The following is a 17,564-nucleotide window of genomic DNA, read 5'->3' on the forward strand; positions in this document are numbered from 1 at the left end:
AGTTTTCCTTTTAATTCAGCATATTTTACAGAAGACTGATAAATTACTACTTTTCAAAGATTTTGTTTCTGTTATTTGTATATTAAAAAGTAACTTATTTTCTATTTTTTCTTTTCCACTTTTATTGAAAAATAGTTGACTTACAGCATATAAGTTTAAGGTAGATAGCATAGTGATACGACTTACATACCTCATGAAATGATTCACACAGTAAGTTTAGTGAACATCCATCAACTCACATAGATACAAAATAAAACAAAAAGTATTTTCCTTGTGATGAAAATTCTTAGGATTTACACTCTTAATAACTTTTGTATATAACATACAGCAGTGTTAATTGTATTTATCATGTTGTGTGTTATATCCCTAGTACTTACCTATTTTATAACTGGAAGTTTGTATTTTTGACTGTCTTCATCCAATTTCCAATTGCCCCGCTCCCAGCCTCCAATAACCACAAATCTGATCTCTTTTTCTAAGCGTTTATTTCTTTGGTTGTTTGAAGTATTGGTATAATTGACCTACAACATTATGCTAGTTTCTGGTGCACAACAATAAAGACAGCTTTTTAAAAAATCATTATTTTAATACAAAAATCAACTTGTTTCAACTTACTGTCTTCCACAATGTGGTTTAAAAATGAGACTAGAATACTAAAATTACTTTAAATGGAATTGGAAAAGTATATTTTCCCTTTCAATAGCCATTCATATACATAAGCAATAATGCTTGCATCTAAAGCATGTACTATACAACACCTTTATAATTGAAATGTCTGGCTAGTGTCATGATTATACTTAAATATTATTTAGATTCTTCTAGAACCCTTAAATAAAATGTTGTAGCAGATGGTAAAGCTATGTGACATTTCTGTTTTTGTTTATATGATTTATGTTGTCATCCTTTTCTAAATCCCAAAGCATTTTGAGCCTCAAAATTATAACTTGTAATATGTAATTAGTTAAATTCTTTAACTCCAGAAAGAATGCTTGCTAATATTGGAGCAGTAATTCCATTATTTAGGAAATGGATAGATTTACAAAGCAACCTAATAGATGTCAGGATATTTCATTTTTGTCTAACTGTCCAAAACATTCACACTAGTCCAATTTGAAATAACCTGGATTTTTTATAAGATACAAACTCACTTTTTAAAATAGTTTTATTGAGATGTATTGTTAATTTACATAACATAAAATTGACCTGTTTTTATAGTGCATAATTCAATGCATGGTAGCATATTTACTGAGCTGTACAAACATTATAGGTTTCCTTGATGGCTCAGATGGTAAAGCGTCTGCCTATAATGTGGAAGACCCGGGTTCTATCCCTGAGTGGGGAAGGTTCCCTGGAGAAGGAAATGGCAACCCACTTCAGTACTCTTGCCTGTAAAATCCCATGGACAGAGGAGCCTGGTAGGTTAGAGTCCATGGGATTGCAAAGAGTCAAACATGACTTAGCAACTTCACATGGTCACAAACATTATAACAATCTAATTTTAGAACATTTCTATCACTCTAAAGATAAATCTCATGCCAATTTATAGTCTTTCTCCATCTCCAGTGTCAAGCAACAACTAATCTCCTTTGTGTCTCTACATATTTTCTTTGTTTAGATATTCCATATAAAATGGAATCATACATGTTCTCTTGTGACACGCTTCACTTTTTTATATTATCTGTACTGTAGCTTTGTCAGTACCTTATGCCTTTTAATTGTCAAATAATATTCCATTGTATGAATACAGTATATTTTGTTTATCCATTTAGCAGTTTATGGGCATTTTGAGTTGTTTCTGCTTTGGGGTCATTATGAATAATGCTGCTATTAACCTTTGAGTAAGTCTTTGGGTGTACATGTAAAAATCCTCAGAAATTTTTGGATCAAACACTATGTCTTTTGTTTTTTTCCATGACTCAATTTTGAAGCTTAATTAGCAGTTGTAATACTTAAAGCATGACTTAAAAAAGGATTGTCTTGAAGATGTCAGTGCAATTCATTTGATCTTAGGTGAAGAAAAGTAAAACATCTTAAAGATTTGTTTGTACAAAATTAGGATGACAAATTTTGCAGTCAATTTGTAAAAGATTCTCAAACTATTATGAATACTGCAAATGAAAATTACTGTCAACATTTTTGAAATTTTGAGCAACTTTTCTTCATGAATGATTAATCTATTAGCAAGCCTTTTAGACTTCAAATAATGCTTAGACCCTTAAAAGAAAAACCAAAGACTTTAGTGTACTTAATTAAATTCCTGGATTTTCTAATATTTTAGCTTTCAGAAATTGAATTGTTCATGATGTGAAAAAAAGAACAAACATTACTGGATTAGACCAACCTTGATTCAAAGTTGGAATCTGATACTTTAAAAGCTGTATGACTTTGGGAAGTTATTTAACAGTTCAGAGAATTAATATCTTGATTTCTAAAGTGAGGCTCAATAATTCAATGACTACCTAAATAGACAGGCATCCAAGAATCTCTAATTGATGATCACATTCCTCCCCGTGATTTCCTAATATTTGAATATGTTGACTCTTGGTTGCTGCTGATTGGATCAGGGAATCCCTGCTTGATGCACAGAAAGGGACTTGGCATCACAATTCTGCCCAACGGAAAGCTCCAAAACAGGCACTGATTCTCTGAGCCCACATGTCCCCACCTTTACAGAATTTATTTTACCTTGTTTTCTTTTACTGAAGTATAATTGCTTTACAATGTTGTATTAGTTCTGCTGTACAACAGTTATATGTATGCATATGTCCCCGCCCTCTTGAGCCTCCCTCCCACCCATCCTCACCCAGTGCTCTGGGTCATCACAGAGCACCAAGCTGAGCTCCCTGTGCAGTACAGCAGCTTCCCACTAGCCGTCTGTTTTACATGTGGCAGTGTATATATGTCAGTGGTGATCTCCCATTTGTCCTTTATAGAATTTCAGTTCTTGACATGGGCAGTCAGCTGGTCTGAGAGCTTCTGTATTGTACTGAGGAGGCTGAACAAGTGAAGCAGTTCAGTACAGCGGTTAAGATGGTTTCTGGAATGAGAGCACATCATTTGAAAATCTGACTCTGCCCATGCCCATCTAGTAACTCTGGGTAAGATATTTCTCTTTACCTTTGTTTATCTGTAAAATAGGGTTAATAGTATTTGCCTAATAAAGTGGATTAAACCAAACCATATATGGGAGGTCTTATCATAAATGGCACTTAGAACATGTTCAACAAATGGCTGAAGCTTGGGCTGTTTTTAGTATTATTCTTTTTCATGCAGCTTATCAGTGCAATCTCATTACCTATATCTATTTACTGCAGGGGAGAAGAAGATAAAATTAGAGGAAATTGTCAGGAAATTTAGAGATTGCCTATGGCCATTGTAAATCCTCTCTCTCTTTTCTCTTCTTCTCTTATACACCCCTTATAATTTAGTTAATACAGCTCCAGCAAATTCCTCTTAACTTAAAGGCTGAGTAAGAATCTGCCTCCCACTATATTCCCTGTGACTACATTGTTACATTGACCCCTTAGTTTGAATGTGACATTAAGTCTGCTACTTACACTATCTGGAAAATATAACTAATATACTAGTGCTTATCTTTGTGATAGTATTAAAAATTAAGTATTTAGCATAATGGCTGTCACATGCTAGAGAATTGACAGTACTACGTTCTGTATATTTCTATATTATTTATAAGTACAGTTACTGAAATATCTTATTCAGTTGTTTGTGACAGAGCAAATGTACCAATTAGAAATTTAGTGGAGAACAGTGTCTTAATCATCACTTAACTCTAGCAAATTTATAAACTAATTTAGTCCCAACTGAGCCAGAACCATTCTGCTCTATGGGTACCACCCAGATTTTTCTCTAGGTTTTTCCAAACTTTTTCTGTAAAGGGGTAGATAGTAAATTCAGACAATTCCATCTCTGTTGAGACTACTTTTCTGTCATTATAGAGTAAAAACAGTCATAGGCAATACGTAAAGGATTGGGTATGGCAGTGCTGAAACAAAACTTTATTCACAAAAACTGACTGCCATCAGTCAGATTTGACCTGTGAGCCATAGTTTGCAGATCTTTCAGAGACAATGAAAAGATAGTATGTATTATTATTAATAACTACTTATCACACATATTGTTTATTTCTTCCTTAGTTTTAAAATGTACGATCTTTTTGTTTTACTGAAACATTTTAAACCTTCTTAGAATTTCTGTATTTTCTTACCTGCACAATAATAAAAAAACATATTTTGTTAGAGCTGAATAAGAGTTACCTATTTTAGAGCTGGGAAAGTCATCAAGATGAATAGTTTTTAAGCTTAAGATAAACGATTTATTTTTAAAATAACGTGTGTCAAAGTCTTTGATTAAAGATTGCGTGGAAATCTTGGGGCCCTACCCACCAGCTCTGCATAGGATAGTTTGGGAAATAATGGTTTGAGGACAGGGTACATACTCAGATGTCAACAGAGGCAGAGCAGGGAATGTAAATGTGTGACAGTGGTTTAGCTCAAGACTACTATGAGAGGTGGAGACTAGGGCATGAAAAGGCATCGACCACACAGAGGGAGGAGCTGCTACTACCAGCTGATTGTTGTACTAACAGAATTTGGGCCTATTTTTCTTTTGGGGAGAGGGGCCTATTATGCTAGATGGTCTCTTTTCACAATAACCAAGCATTTTTCTTCTTTCATTCTTTTCTTTCTTTTTAATACTTATGAAATACTCTAATTTAAAAAGCCAACAACTAGTTAAAAACAAACAATAAAGAAAAATTCCTTGTCAAACCAAAGACACAACTCCAGGGAATAGCTGCCAATCAGCAACTTCTGCTCAGGATCGAAGTCCTCATTTTACGGGTAGGAGAATGGAGTGTCAAAAATCATGACTTGGGTAAGTCTGGTACATACGTTCCTTGACTTCACTGCCCAAATGCACTTTTCACTAACATGTTTCTTTGATTTGAGAAGAGAACTTAGTTGATCAAATAGCAGCTAAGAGTACAGACTTTGTGGTTGGGCAGACTTGTGCTAGAATATCCCAGCATTGAATCCTGTTATGTCCTGGATTTCTCATTTGTAACATAAGGGGATCAATGCATACTTCACAGGGCTATGATGAGGGGTAAATAAGATAGTGAATGAAATGTCCCTCCCCCCATTCCTGGCAGGTAGTAAACACGATAAATGGGACTATTATTAAATTTTAAATTGTAATGAAAATTTTCATGCGCAGTAGTGAGAAAATAGGGCTTCCTTGGTGGCTCAGTGGTAAAGAATCTGCCTGCCAATGCAGGAGACATGGGTTTGATTCCCTGTACAGGAAGGTCTCCTGGAGAAGGAAATGGTACCCACTACAGTATTCTTGCCTGGGAAATCCCATGGCAGAGGAGCCTGGTGGGCTATAGTCCATAGAGCCACAAAACGTTGAACACAACCTAGCGACTGAACAACAAGTGAGAAAATACAAGTCTAATCAGCTTCATTATGTAAGCATGCCTTTGCACACATATGCATTTTTGTCTTTCCAGGTCTATAGACTAAATATCTCAAAAATTATCACACAAATCAGAATTATTTGGCCACACTGACACCAAAATGGTGAGGTTCTGGCTGTTTACTGCCCAAAAGCCAATAAACAGGCCAGGTTGGTGGAAAGGGAGGTTTGCTTTATTTCAGATTCCAGCAACTGAGCAAGGGAGAGGGTAGACATCTGTCCAAAGGCCAACTCTTCCCTCACTGACAACCAATGGGGCAAGACCTTTTATAGACAGAAATGGAGGTGGGGGGAGGCTAAATACAGAAACAGCATATTCATCTTTAATAGTCATCTTCAAACTGGTCATCAGTGGTCTGACTAGCATCGTCTTGGTTGTTTTAGGTACAGTTCAGTTCAGTTCAGTTGCTCAGTCATGTCCGACTCTTTGTGACTCCATGAACCACAGCACGCCAGGCCTACCTAACCATCACCAATTCCCAGAGTTTACCCAAACTCATGTCCATTGAGTCGATAATGCCATCTAACCATCTCATCCTCCATCATCCCCTTCTCCTCCTGCCTTCAGCCTTTTTCCAGCATCAAGGTCTTTTCCAATGAGTCAGCACTTTGCATGAGGTGGCCAAAGTATTGGAGTTTCAGCTTCAGTGTCAGTCCTTCCAATGAAGATTCAGGACTGATCTCCTTTAGAATGGACTGGTTGGATCTCCTTGCAGTCCAAGGGACTCTCAAGAGGCTTCTCCAACACCACAGTTCAAAAGCATCAATTCTTCTGTGCTCAGCTTTCTTTATAGTCCAATTCTCACATCCTTACATGACTACTGGAAAAATCATAACCTTGACTAGATGGACCTTTGTTGACAAAGTAATGTCTTTGCTTTTTAATATGCTATCTAGGTTGGTCATAACTTTCCTTCCAAGGAGTAAGCGTCTTTTAATATCATGGCTGCAGTCACCATCTGCAGTGATTTTGGAGCCCCCAAAAATAAAGTCTGACACTGTTTCCACTGTTTCCCCATCTATTTCCCACCAGATGCCATGATCTTTGTTTTCTGAATGTTGAGCTTCAAGCCAACATTTTCACTCTCCTTTCATCAAGAGGCTTTTTAGTTCCTCTTTACTTTCTTCCATAAGGGTGGTGTCATCTGCATATCTGAGGTTATTGATATTTCTCCTGGCAATCTTGATTCCAGCTTGTGCATCCTCCAGCCCAGCGTTTCTCATGATGTACTCTGCATATGAGTTAAATAAGCAGGGTGACAATATACAGCCTTGGTGAACTCCTTTTCCTATTTGGAACCAGTCTGTTGTTCCATGTCCAGTTCTAACTCCTGCATGCACGTTTCTCAAGAGGCAGGTCAGGTGGTCTGGTATTCCCATCTCTTTCAGAATTTTCCACAGTTTATTGTGATCCACACATCAAAGGGTTTGGCATAGTCAATGAAGCAAAAATAGATGCTTTTCTGGAACTCTCTTGCTTTTTCCATGATCCAGTGGATTTTGGCAATTTGATCTCTGGTTCCTCTGAGTGCAATTGTGCAGTAGTTTGAGCATTCTTTGGCATTGCCTTTCTTTGGGATTGGAATGAAAACTGACCTTTTCCAGTCCTGTGGCTACTGCTGAGTTTTCCAAATTAGTTAACCTTTAATTCCAGGGTCCACTTGTTCCGTTTCTTTGAGGCCAGTTCTCAGAATTATGGCAGCTCATGTCCTGGGTACAGTCTGCTCTTCGTATACTTAACTTCTTCCATCTGGGGTACATATAAGACAGCTCACAGGATATGGCTCTTCGTATACTTAACTTCTTCCATCTGGGGTACATATAAGTACATATAAGACAGCTCACAGGATATAGCTCAGACTATTATCTATAGTCTTTGAGAAGGAGCTAAAGGTCCTTGACTATGCTTAATGACAACATTATTCTTATTTGGTCTCCTTTGACTGTTTTCCTTTGTTTCTGCATTTCTCATTTCTCTGATTAAGTTTATTCTTTGGCTAAAGTATTCCACAGACAAAAGGCAGGCAGAAGGCAATGGGTGGGGTGGTTGCGGGGGGAGTGTGGTTGGCGTTGAGGGGAGTTTCCAGAGATAGGGTAACACTGTTTATATAACACTGAGAGTTCACATGCAACCAGTCACATAGGGGAGCCCGTTGCTGCTAGGTGACAGTGAATGTATCTGTTTCATCCTTCATGTTGTGACAGTCTGAATGAGAAAGGAAGTACATCTCAAAATAAGCAACAGATGAGTATAATTCACTACCAAAGGAGACTGACAAAATTACCATGTTGAGGAAACATGCAGCTTCTTGTAAATTATGTCATGTTGAGCAATGGTTTTAATGAGAGACTTCTAGTAAAGTGAAGCTTTTGACTTCTTCCTCTCTAACTACCAAAGAAAATCCTCAGTCTAGTTTCAGGGAAGTGAATATCCTGTCTATTATTTCTTAGAGCTACAAGCTGTTTCTAGTGAGTAGCTGTTTCAACTTTAGGCAGTAGTGGAAAAAACATGTGCCATTAAAGCACTGTAATAAAAGTATTTTGTAGATGATAGAGGACAATATCTAAATTGAATGAAGAACATTTTTGAAAAACAAATTGGCATGTTTAGGTTTTATTTCTTAAAACCGAGTTAGTAACTTCCTATTAGAAAAGGGATATAACACAAGAAGATTCCTGGGAGTCCTTGGCCAGGAAATCTTTTTTATGTGCTCTTTAAACCTTAGTATTTAAATAGTGTTCAGCTTGCTTTAATAAATCAGCATGACCTATTCTTAATGATAATGACTGAAAACTATAGAATATAGTAAATGTCAAACTAGCAGCACAGCTGTGTTTTGCAGTGATGAAGTTTTAGGATTACAGTAAAAAGATGGTAATGAGCATTCTTTTAATTTAAAGATAGACTGACCACAATAATTCAGACACAAAAAAATTCATAAAAATCTTTTGTTTCACTCAAACTGAATTGGGTACATACTGGATAATTAATATGCTTGACAGATTAACAACTTTAATCATTTACTCAGTCAACAACCAATTCTTGAGACTACTGTGTTCCTTTGATTCTAACCCTTCTCCAACGTCAACACACAACATGAGTTTGAGACATTTTCTTATCTCTAAAATTTCCATAAATTCTGTCCAAGATCTTTCCCCCTTAAATCTGTAAGCAGGCACAACTATAACATTAAAGCACCAACTACTAACATTAAAACAACACAACTCTAATGATACAATGCCAACATTAAAACAAGATCAACAGCAGGAGCACAGTTTAAAATCCCTGAACTATCTATTAATGAGAAGGCTAGGAACTGGGACCTGGGACCCTTTGCTGCAGTGCTTGAATCTAGACAAATGTCTCCTCAGGCAACAAAATATACAGAAACTATGATACTACAAATAACTGTACCTGTGTGCAGTTGGGGCAAATTATGAACAATAAGATACAAAAAGACCAACAATCCAACTGCCACTTCTGAAGAGACAGGAGCACTGTGCATGCCCCTTGCACACGCTACCACCAAAGGGGTGGACAGACCATCTAAGCCACCAGTCCAGCTGGACCCCTGGACACACTCCCTGCCTCATCCCATAAAAGGAGCCAGCTCGCCTGCCTCCTTGGGGAGCAAGCAATGAAGGGAACGTGTTGCTGGTTTTCTCTCCTCTCTGCTGCAACAGGGGTCCCGATAACACCTTGCCTGAATTTCATTTCTGGCCTTTTCTCAGTTTCTATTGATTAAGGAGGCCAGGAACCCTGGTCAGTAACACTAATATCAAACTTCTTGATAGTCACATGTATCATTTTCATTTTTTTCATTTAGAAATGCCCTTTCTTGAAAACAGAGCACTTGAAGGATTTATATGTCTTTTCTTTTTCCCAATTCATTTATACTTTCTTCTAGAACTAGCACACAAGTACTCAATATCAAGTTGAATCAGTAAGTCTATTTTGTTGATTTAGTTTATTGAGATGGCAGAAGACATAAAGGTGTATAAATTCTAAATTAATGCACAGAATACCATGAAGATCCATAAAGAAAAAAATCTGTCGAATATACTGTTACCTACAAAAAACAAGTTCAAAGCCAAAACTATTGTGACTGTTCTACTATCACTAGTTAAAACTCTTTTGATAAATATAAGAATCAAAAGCTTCATGACATATAATATAATTTCAAAAGACAGGAGTTTCAAAAGGACCTATTTTAATGGTCAAGATCTAGGAAATTCTAGTACTATGTAAAAAGATACAAAAATGAATACCAAAACCTGAACTATATGATATTAAATATACTCCACTTTTAATATGACCGCATACAACTTATCAAAACTATCTAAAGTTCTGGACCTCTCTATTTTCAAGTGGATATTTACTTTGTTAGGACACATCTAAAATGGATCCACCTATGCCCTCTGAAACAGCAGAAGCTCATGCCAAAAAATAATCAGTATGGAGCACATCAAAAATAGCCCTTTATATTCATATTCTATTACAAATAACATCCAAGTATAATCATGAAATTAGAAAAGAATTTTTGTTGTTAATAACAGTACAAAATAACCTAGAATATTTTTAAAACACGTGAACAAAATGAATTGATATCTTTGTGCTAATTCCACACAGTTTCCAATGTAAAGCATCAGACTGGGATATCTTAACTACAGCTTAGCCATGTGTAAGAGGCTTCCCAGGTAGCGTTAGTGATAAAGAACCTGCCTGCCAATGCAGGCGAAGTAAGAGATGAGGGTTCAATCCCTAGGTCAGGGAGATCCTCTGGAGGAGGGCATGGCAACCTACTCCAGTATTCTTGCCTAGAGAATCCCATGGACAGAGGAGCTTGGCGAGCTCAGGTCCATAGGGTGACAAAGAGTTGGACATGATTGAGTGACTTAGCATAGCACAGTTCAGTCGGTCAGCCATGTCTGACTCTGCTACCCCATGCACTGCAATACTCCAGGCCTCCCTGTCCATCACCAATGCCCGGAGCTTGCTCAAATTCATGTCCATCAAGTCAGTGATGACATTCAACCATCTCACCCTCTATTGTCCCCTTCTCCTCCTGCCTTTAGTCTTTCCCAACATCAGGGTCTTTTCCAAGGAATCAGTTCATCACATTGGGTGGCCAAAGTATTAGAGCTTCAGCGTGAGTCCTTCCAATGAATATTCAGGACTGATTTCCCCAACAGTCATGTGTAAAAGAGGAGAAAAACTGATGAAGATTATGTTCAAGCCTATATTGGTTTTATATTTGAACAAGTTCTAAAATATTATTGGTGTGTAAATTAAAAGATTCTAAAGATTGCAAATGTTTAATAACATTATATGTTATTTTTGGGCTATATGTTCAAAAAATCATAAGAAGTATACAGTAAAGAAAGTATACTGTTACACCCAATATGTGAACAAACAGTTAACAAACAAAATCTTAAGTATAATACATGAGAGAGTTTTTCCTCAGTGCCTGCAGTATTCATTCAGAATACAGTATATCTGACAACTAGAAATATGTCAACTGTTTTAACTGTCTCCTCCTATTTTGACTTACAGTCTATTTTTCTCTACAGCTTTTTCTTCAAGAGAACCAAGTATAAGATAACTTTATTTCCCATAAAAAATTTTCCATACTGGTTCTGCATTGGGATTTCAATGAAAATTGACCTTATTATCTTTGTTATTTTATTTTGATGCCAAAATTGAATATCAGTTATAATCTTATGAAAATTTTCTAGTAAGTAACTGTAACAGGATTAAAAATCATTAACTCCATAGTTACTTGCAGACACTGTAAAACTAAGGTATCATATATTGTGTGTGGGCATGTGTGCTCAGTCACTCAGTTATGTCCAACTCTTTGTGACCCTATGGATTGTAGCCTGCCAGGCTCCTATATCCATGGGATTTTCCAGGTAAGAACAGTGGAGTGGGTTGCCTATTCCTCTTCCAGGGGATCTTCCTGACCCAGGGATCAAACCCAAGTCTCCTGCATCTCATGTATTGGCAGGTGGGTTCGCTACCACTGAAACCACCTGGGAAGCCCAGGGTATTATCTAATACCACATGTCAAAGATAAACCTGCTATATTTCTGGTGCTAATGACATAAATAACTCTATAGTACTTCAACTGAAAGGATCTTTCAGTTTAATGAAGACTGTTTATAAGGGCTTCCCTGGTAGTTCAGCTGGTAAAGAATCCTCCTTCAATGCAGGAGACCTAGGTTCGAGCCCTGGATTGGGAAGATCCCCTAGAGAAGGACATGGCAACCCACTCCAGTATTCTTGCCTGGAGAATCCCCATGGACAGAGGAACCTGGTGGGCTACAGTCCATGAGGTCACAAAGAGTTGGACATGAGGGGTATTATCTAATACCACATGTCAAAGATAACTCTATTTCTGGTGCTAATGACTTAAAAATAACTCTATGATACTTCAGCTGAAATAATCTTTCAGTTTAATGAAGATTGTTTATAAATATTTTCATGTCCCTATGCTTGCTAAACATAAAGGATGCTCCATAAGCATTCATTTCCTCCTCTCACTCCTCTCCTATCTCTGCTTGATTAAATGATATTACCCACTTTACTTTTATAGGAGCTTAAAAGTGACCAACCTTGATAATATATTAAAAAGCAGAGACATTACTTTGCCAACAAAGGTCCTTCTAGTAAAGGCTATGGTATTTCCCGTGGTTATATATGGATGTGAGAGTTGGACTGTGAAGAAAGCTGATCGCCGAAGAATTGATGCTTTTGAACTGTGGTGTTGGAGAAGACTCTTGAGAGTCCCTTGGACTGCAAGGAGATCCAACCAGTCCATTCTAAAGGAGATTAATCCTGGGTGTTCACTGGAAGGACTGATGCTAAAGCTGAAACTGCAATACTTTGGCCACCTCATGCGACAAGTTGACTCACTGGAAAAGACTCTGATGCTGGGAAAGGTTGGGGGCGGGAGGAGAAGGGGACGACAGAGAATGAGATGGCTGGATGGCATCGCTGACTCTGTGGACATGAGTTTGAGTGAACACCAGGAGTTGGTGATGGACAGGGAGGCCTGGCGTGCTGTGATTCATGGGGTCGCGGAGAGTCGGACACGACTGAGCGACTGAACTGAACTGAAAAGTAACCTGGTAAGGGACAATATTTATTTTAGAGATGCCAACTCCAATACTTTGGCCACCTTATGCGAAGAGTTGACTCACTGGAAAAGACTCTGATGCTGGGAAGGATTTGGGGGCAGGAGGAGAAGGGGACGACAGAGAATGAGATGGCTGGATGGCATCACCGACTCGATGGACATGAGTTTGAGTGAACTCTGGGAGTTGGTGATGGACAGGGAGGCCTGGCGTGGTGTGATTCACGGGGTCGCAAAGAGTCGGTCATGACTGAGCAACTCAACTGAACTGAACTGAACTGAATGCAATTTTTGTGACAACTAAAAAGGAGACATGTGCTAGGGAGGGAGGTGGATGGGGGGTTCAGGATGGGGAACACATGTACACCGATGGGTGATTCATGTCAATGTATGGCAAAAACCACGACAATATTGTAAAGTAATTAGCCTCCAATTAAAATAAATAAATTAACTTAAAAAGAAAAAATAAAATAAAAAGGAGACATGTAGTCTATAACAAAATAATGAACTTCCTTCCTTATTAAATTTTGCTCATTTTTTAAAATATTTTGTTTAACTGAAATAAGTGCATATTTACTACTAAATGTTTTCATTTAAATAGGATGTTTATTACATCTTAAGCAACCCACTCCAGTGTTCTTGCCTGGAGAATCCCAGGGGGGAGCCTGGTGGGCTTCTGTCTATGGGGTCGCACAGAGTCGGATATGACTGAAGTGACGCAGCAGCAGCAGCAGCAACCATGGTAAATCTGCTGGCAAAGCAAGGGAGGTACCAGTCAATGAATCTTGGAGTTTAGTACATGGGACAATGTTTGCCCACAGAAGACAGATGACAAGACTAAGTTAAGGGTAAAAAGAGGATATGTGGTCTATAGTAAAACTATAATAAAGCCTAAGTCTCTTTTCTTCTTAAATTTTGGTGAAGTATTTTTTGCAAAATATTTTGTCTAGCTATAACAAATACATATTTTATACATTATATGCATCCATTTTTAAATGGTCATTTTACAACATGGTATTTCTGTTAGAAGAAAAAATAAAGCACTCATATGCAGGTGAGTTATTTCAGGATATGATCTAATAAATTGGGTCTAATATTCATTTAAAAATTTTTATGGTGGGTGAGAAGATAGCTCCCCTTTTAAACTTAATAAAATTGATTACAATCCATACAATAATAAAAAGACAGTGTGTTGTTTGTTTAGTCCTATTTGACTCTTATGACTGTAGTCCGCCATGCTCCTTGTCCATGGAATCCTCCAGGGAAGAATACAGAAGTGGGTTGCCATTTCCTTCTCCAGGGGATCTTCCCAACCCAGGGATCAAACCCGTCTCTCTAGCATCTTGTCATTGGTCAGCAGTTTCTTTACCTCTGGTGCTACCAGGGAAGCCCAAAAAGACAAAATTATATCCTAAATGGTTACGTCTTGCACTTAATTTTATTATTATTTTTCTGCACTTAACTTTTTTAAAAGCTGAGGATAGTTGTCCTTCACATATATAAGACAGATTTAGCTTTTCAAAAACATAAATATACTTGGAAAATAAGAATAACCTATTTATTTTTACTTTGATTTTCCTTGCTATATGAAAAATAAACAACTAGGAATGAATACTGTTCTTGTTTTAATTGCGCTATAAATTAGCTATGTTTTCTTTGCATAGATTAAAGGAGTTGGGAGTGGGAGGGTTATCCCTCAAAAGAGATCTAATTTACAGTAGCAAGAGGGATCGAAACAGAATCAGTGTCTGATTATCCTTTTTGCTAATTACAATTTCCTTGCTGCTAGAATGCCGGACAAGCACTGAGATTATTGAGGGAATTTTAAGGAGCAGGATACCAGCAACAAAAATAGAAGACAAGGGCCAGTATGCAGAGGAAAACTAAAACCAATGGAAGAAATGTGACCCCTACAAAGTCTGGATCAAGGCAGGGTGGCCATTGATCAGGGTCGGTCACAACTTCTAGTTGGCCAGGAAGCTGCTCCTCGCGTCGTCTCATAGGCGGGGCCTCCTACCTCTCCGAACTTCTTCGTGGCCAGGAACACTAGCCGGTGACCAGGCTCCAAAGGCGCCAGGGAGTCCAGGTCGCGGGGACGGGGAGGATGGGGCCATCCTGGGCTTCCCTGTCTGTTCCTCCTCCAAGTTCGAGCTGACCGCGGGATCTCACTTGGGTCTCAGCCGGGCCTTCTCTTGGACCGCGATGGCAACCTGTGCTCCCGCCGCCGTGACTCCTGCCTGAGACCCCGACCCAAATCTGCCTTCTATGGCGTTTCCAGCTCCGGCCTCGCACTGCCCGCGCGACCCGAGTGCCTGCGCTCACCGAAAGTAGCGTGGCCCCACGCGGCTCGCTAGGTGCAATTATTTTAGGGAAAGATTGAGTAGTGTCAGAAACTTCAGAGATGGACTTTTAAGAGGTCCATCTTAAAAGAAGCAGCACCCCTGATTATCCCTGCAGACAGATTCTTCACTCTCCAGTGGCTCGTACTGGATTGTGCGTGAGGAAGATGCTTCGCAGAGGATGCTCCTGCCACCTTCCGCCTCAGTGAGGAGAGGGAGGAGGAAGTAGAGGGTTAAAGCTGTAGCAGCGACATTCCTCTATCCCTGCAGCTTTCACAAAATTTCAGAAATGAAAAGAGCAACCTGAGACGTGTTTTGGACATGGGTTTGGGTGAACTCCGGGAGTTGGTGATGGACAGGGAGGCCTGGTGTGCTGCGGTTCATGGGGTCTCAGAGTCGGACACGACTGAGTGACGGAACTGAACTGAACTGAGACGTGTTTTAAGGCCCTCGACACCAGTCACTGTTATATCATGGTTTTTCCAGGGTTTCCTCAGGCACAACCACTCAACTGCTCTCCTGACTTCACACCCATAAGACCAAATGCATATTCAACAGCTAGCTTGTGGTTTCCATATCCCAGGATGCCAACTCTGGACATCCGCACCACTTACACACTTAAGTTTCAAAATTCTTCTCCATGATCTCCCATCTCAGGAATAATTCCCTTGTTTCCTCTCAGCTGAAAGCCTGCAGGTCATTCTCATTTCCCTCCATTGCACCTCCCACAATCAGACAGTCCCTTCAACCTGTCTGCCCCTTTAACACCGCTCAGTTCCATTCATGTTCTTCTTTCCCTCCTCACACTACATGGGCAGATAGCCATTACTTCTCACCTAGCTTGTGGACAATAACCTCTTTTTTGTTTTCATTTTTACCCACATGTCTATTTAAATCTGTCACTTCATCCCCACCGTCTTTTGCTTGAGGCCTCGTGTTCAAATTATAAGCTACAAAGTCTTCAGAGTGAGCCTCTCTCCTTATCATCTTCTTCAACCAGGATGCACATCTCTGCTCCTAGGCAGCAGATCACAATCCTCTGATAGGACAGGCTCTTATTCGTTTCTTGTTGTTTTTTTTTTTTACTTTTGGGCCACCTCATGAAGCATGTGGGATCTTAGTTCCCGCCCCCCACGAATTGAACCTGAGCCCCTTGCACTGGAAACATGGAGTCTAAATCACTGGACCACCAAGGAAGTCCCCATTTCTTTCATATCCCTGGCCTTAAGGCTTTTTGTTCCTTAACTGTTACCTGGTTATTATCTACTCAGGTTTGATTTTTTCAGTATTTTCTTAACATGTCAGCGATTCCCATAATTCCAAGTACTGGACATTCTTACAGCTCTTCTTTAGCAACAATTTTTAAAAATTGTTATATAGTTAATTTGCGATGTGTTAGTTTCAAATGTACAGCAAAGTGATTCAATTATATACATAAATATACACATGAATATTCTTTTCTATTCTAGATTATTAGAAGAGATTGAGTATAGTTTTCAGTGTTATATGGTAGATCCTTGTTGTTTACCTGCTTTATATATAGTAGTATATATATATGTTAATCCAAAACTCCTAATTTATCCTCCATAAATTTCACACATATATATGTGTGTGTGTCTATGTATATTACATCTTACACCATTCATCTGTCAATGGACTTTTACCTATTTCATGAAAGTTTCCCACTTCCCTGTATGCCAACCCTACCAAATTGTGAGGTCCTTGAAGTAAAGATTGTCTAGACCGATGTGTTATTTGCAGAAGATGGCTCAGTAACTGAGACACTGATGATGCTCAAAAAGTTCTTGCTTCATTAAATTTAATCCAGTAAAAGTATGAATTATGCTGATTAGGAAAGGTAGGTCAAGGATCTGAATGGGCACTGTTATTCAGTAGGTTCATGAGGACGTTAAAAATAAGCTTGATTATTGGTCCCAGAAGACCCAGTAACTTCTGCACCCCCTGCTGAGAGACCTGGCATTGATACACAAGGGCACCTAATAACTTGCTTAAAAACCTGCTGTATCCTTTCATTTTTGTTCCTCAAGTATTTAAAAAACAAAAATGATAAAAGCCTAAGTTGATATACAACCACTGACATTTGGCTTTAATTACCTACCTGATCAACAAAATGCTCACTAATTAATCATATTCTCAAAAATTTGTCTAGCATATTTTCAAGTCACAGTATAATCCACTCAAGTTACACTTGCCTAGCATGACACAACTCAGTGGTATTATATTTAGATGGCAGAATATCAGATGAAAGTGCGGTCCTGTATTTGAATTAGGAAATTGAGATAGATGCATGTCCTTTTCTGCAATCACATGTATTGCACTGTGACATCAAAACGTGCCATGTGATTTTCCATGACCGTACCGTTGTTCTCACTGTTTCCTTTGCCTAAACTGCTTTCCCCTTATTTCTTACTGGAAAGATCACCTTCATGATTCAGCTAAAATAAACCAAGTGATAAAGGAGTTGTAAATTTCACGCCAAGAAAAGTGAGCCGTCTCCAGGGTGTCTCATGCATCGCTGTCTATGCTCCCTCATAGTTGCCACCATTAATCTTCATTTATACTTGCATAGTGA

This window comes from Moschus berezovskii, chromosome 3 (assembly GCF_049115385.1).
Source record: "Moschus berezovskii isolate FMDL1 chromosome 3, NW_MosBer_1.0, whole genome shotgun sequence".
Lineage (NCBI taxonomy): Eukaryota > Metazoa > Chordata > Mammalia > Artiodactyla > Moschidae > Moschus > Moschus berezovskii.